Below are 4,653 nucleotides of genomic sequence, written 5' to 3'. Positions count from 1 at the left end.
TGGAGATCAGAGTAAGATCTGTACAGATGTTCAGTGTAATGAGAGATTCAGAGACAGACTGAAGCTGGATCATCAGACTGGATCTCTGACCATCATGAAAACCACAATCACAGACTCTGGACTTTATAAACTACAGATCATCAGCAGCAGATTCAGCATCATAAAAGAGTTTCAGTGTCACTGTCCCTAGTGAGTATCATTTGGCCATTTGTTTCCTTTTCCCTTGAACAGTTAGAAAAAAGGTTAAAATGTTTTAATCAAGAAAGTAAATGTTTTCACTGTAGTCTGTTTGACAAAGTGTACTTGGGCCCTTCATCCTTGAAATAGTTAAAACTAAACCCTATGAAAACACAATCTTGGGTTATCTTGTTTTACTTTTAGCACTGCTCTTAATTTGCTTTGGCTTAATGACCTTATTTGCATATTTGTGGTGTCATTGATTGGAAGAATGTGACATGTGGCCTATGATTGCAGACTACTTTCAAGTTGTTTTCCTGAATTAACTTTTCAGACTTTAAAAAATAAGTATGAAAGGTCTCTTCTTTACCTCAATAGACGTGTTTTCTGTCACCATTTAACATTTTCCTCCTCAAACACTGAAATGACTAAAATAGGCAATTATTCTGTGCTGAGCTTACAGTGCTCTGACGCTGTTTTAACTGCTGATGACCAAAATAGAAAAAGAGAAAACATCAAACAAAATTGTCACACGGTGTTTAAACCGGAAGCGATTGATGCAACGAGACTAAAGACAATAGAACTAATCTCAATCAGTGATTCAGTCCAAAATGGATTTTTGCATTGCGCAGTGTGGCACGATGTTAAATCTCAGACAGTAAACTGATGTTACATTCTATTTCTGATGTATTGATGCACTTGTAATGATGCAAGCGCTCGCGCTACTTCTGACACGAAGGTCAGATGGATTTGCAACGATCGCTTTGTCGCGTCTAGTGTGAGCTTGACGTGACAATGGTTTGGTGTAGACACGGTGTTAAAATTGATTAGTGACTCAAAAAATAATAATAACTGTCTGTCTTTAGCGGTTTCAGATTCAGGTCTGTCTTCAGCCGCTGTAGCAGGAATAGTAGCCCTATGTGTTGGTGTAGCTGCAGTTGTTCTGCTGCTCGTTGCTGCTGTTGTGATTTACTATCGCAAACATCAAGCAGGACAACATAGTGAGTATGACATACAGATGGAGTTAACAAGATTGAAAATGTGAAAATTTAATTTACCAAAGTAATGTGTGTGTTCAATTGAGTTTGTTATTGTTTACAGACAATGTTACAGACATGGTGATGCATTTCAGTAATCAGGTAAGATACTACACTGTAAAACCTGACAAGTTAGATAACTCAAACCGTTTGAGGAAACAGATTGCCTTAAAGGGATACTCCACCCCAAAATGAAAATTTTGTCATTAATCACTTACCCCCATTTTGTTCCAAACCTGTAAAATCTTTGTTCGTCTTCGAAACACAATTTAAGATATTTTGGATGAAAACCGGGAGGCCTGTGACTGTCCCATAGATTGCCAAGTAAATAACAGTGTCAAGGTCCATAAAAGGTATGAAAAATAATAACCACAATACTCCATCTGCCATCAGACGTGCAATCTGGGTTATATGAAGCGACGGGAACACTTATTGTAAGTGAAGAAAACAAAAATAACGACTTTATTCAACAGTCTCTGTGTCTCTGTGTCACCGTATGCTCTTCTGTATCATCCGCGCTGCAATGATGGACTGTTTCTACGTGTATTTAGCTTTGATTTGAAAGAAAACAGCACATCCTTGTGGCACAGATGATTATTATTAGAGTAAACTCAACTTAAACATTTAAAGTTTATTTCACTCAAGTCAGTTTGAATTCAAATAACTAATTCTAACTAAGTCTTAACAACTCAAAGCAATAAAGTTACATAAGACTAAGGAAAAACACTGGTACAAAGAAATCATGACAGAACAGGAGTGTTTTCTCAAGTATTAATTGAAAAAAGAGAAAGTTCCGTGACATACAGCCAAGTATGGTGACCCATACTCAGAATCTGTGCGCTGCATTTAACCCATCCAAAGTGCACACACACTGCAGTGAACACACACCCGGATCAGTGGGCAGCCATTTATGCTGCGGTGCCTGAGTGAACCTCAAGATTTCGGTGCCTTGCTCAAGGGCACCTCAGTCGTGGTATTGCCGGCCCGAGACTCGAACCCACAACCTTAGGGTTAGGAGTCAATCTCTCTAACTAACAGGAGTTAGTCTATCTACTGCAATACAACTTAAATGTTTTCAAGCATAAAACTAAATTAGTGGGCTGTATATTCAAAAATATAACATTTAAGCTAACTTATCAGACTTTTCACCAAATAAGACCACACAAACAAGGAAATTTTTAAACAAAAACAATTTTAAATGTTAAATATAATTATTATTAATAATAAATAAGTGCTCAATAATATGAAACACAAGTTCCAAAAAAAAAGCACCAGTACACACCTCAAGATTAACAGCACTTATATACAAACTTTAAGTAGTTAGTATGCTGTAACTACAGGAATACTTCAGTTCCAAAAAAAAAGCACCAGTACACTGACCCAAGACTTTGGCAGACATCAAGTCAAGTCAAGTCACATTTATTTATATAGCGCTTTAAACAAAAAAGATTGCGTCAAAGCAACTGAACAACATTAATTAGGAAAACAGTGTGTCAATAATGCAAAATGACAGTTAAAGGCAGTTCATCATTGAATTCAGTGATGTCATCATGCAGCTCAGTTCAGTTTAAATCATATCTGTGCAGTAATTTGCAATCAAGTCAACGATATCACTGTAAATGAAGTGTCCCCAACTAAGCAAGCCAGAGGCGACAGCGGCAAGGAACCAAAACTCCATCGGTGACAGAATAAAGAGAAAAAACCTTGGGAGAAACCAGGCTCAGTCGGGGGGCCAGTTCTCCTCTGACCAGACGAAACCAGCAGTTCAATTCCAGGCTGCAGCAAAGTCAGATTGTGCAGAAGAATAATCTGTTTCCTATGGTCTTGTCCCGGTGGTCGTCTGGTCTATCAGTTGACTTTGATATTCTACTCATTATCAAAATTCCTCATTTTCTACAACATCTTTCAGGGCTGTAGAGGTCCTTTCTGGGTGCTAATCCACCATCTGGGCTGGATACGTACTGGATCCGGGTGACTGCAGTGACCATCTGACTTGGATACAGACTGGATCTGGTGGCTATGGTGACCTCAGAATAAGAGAGAAACAGACTAATATTAGCGTAGATGCCATTCTTCTAATGATGTAGCAAGTACATCGGGTGTTATGGGAAGTGTCCCCGGTTCTGGTTTAACTAATTAATGCAGCCTAAAAATCCTTTAACGGATTTGGATATTAGAAGCGTATTAGTGTGCTATGTGTAAGCCAGGTGTCAGCATTCGACCTCCTGTAGTTTGTCTCCACGCCTCTAGAGGTCCCCTGTGTTGCTTTCTGCCTTTAATTCTTCCTCGTTTACCCTTGTCAGCATTATGCAGGTCACCTGTGCCTTGTTTTCTCTTTAGAGTATTTTAGCAGTGTTTTTCCCTTTGTTTAACACTTGGTTTTTGAGTCTTGGCTGCGTGCTACCTGCTTTGTTTTCCAAGTCTTTTCAAGTTACCTCAAAGTAAGGTGTCTTTATATTTGATTGCCTGTATGCTCTAGTTTTGGTTTCTCTCCTCATGGAGTGTTTATTTTCCCTTGTGGGTTTTTTTCTCTCCATTTTTTCTCTCATGTATTAATTCCTCTGTCTGAGAAGAACTTTTGGTGGATTTTTGGTTCGCAAAGACCTTTTTTTTTAATAAACCAACCTTGCCCGGAGTACTGGCTTGAGTATTTCGTTTGGGTCCAACATTACACCCTCTGTGGCCTAGTGGCAGATCTCTCAACCACCACACCAGAGACCCGAGTTCTAGCCCAGCTCGTGACAGAAAAACCAAGACACTCATGGACCCAGAAACACTCAGTTCCAAGGACCTGTTGGCAGTGATTGCTCAACACGAGGCATCTTTTCAGCGCCATGAAGCTGTTCTCAGCCGACAAGAGGAGCTAATGGCCAAACATTCTCAACTCCTGGCCGATGTGATGAGTTACATCCGCCAGCTATTCAAACGCCTCCTGGGTTCTTCACCTTCCTCTATCACCTCTGAGTGGCGTCAGGCCTTCTCCTGTGGCGGAGCCCCGACTACCTCCTCCTAAGGAGATCCCAGATTCTGCCAGGGTTTCCTCACCCAGTGCTCTCTCACCTTCGAGCTCCAACCCTCAAGTTTTCCCACTGATCGCTCCAAGATTGCTTATATTATTACACTTCTCTCAGACAAGGTGCTCTCTTGGGCCTCCGCAGTGTGGCAATCCCAGGATGCCTGTTGTAAGTCCTACGTGGCATTCGTGGAAGAATTCAAGCGAGTGTTTGATCACCCTGTCTGTGGTCAGGAGGCTTTCCAAGCGCCTACTCACTCTCTGTCAGGGTTCCCGTAGCACTGCAGATTTCGCCAGAGAGTTTCAGACCATAGCAGCAAAAAAGTGGATGGAACGATGAGGCACTGAGGGTCTGCTTTCAGGGAGGGTTGTCTGAGTCCCTTCAAGATGAATTTAGCCACTCGAGAACAGGCTGAGGATCTCGAG

The sequence above is a fragment of the Cyprinus carpio genome, chromosome A22 (genome assembly GCF_018340385.1).
Source record: "Cyprinus carpio isolate SPL01 chromosome A22, ASM1834038v1, whole genome shotgun sequence".
Taxonomy (NCBI): domain Eukaryota; kingdom Metazoa; phylum Chordata; class Actinopteri; order Cypriniformes; family Cyprinidae; genus Cyprinus; species Cyprinus carpio.
This window is presented reverse-complemented; position numbering follows the sequence as displayed.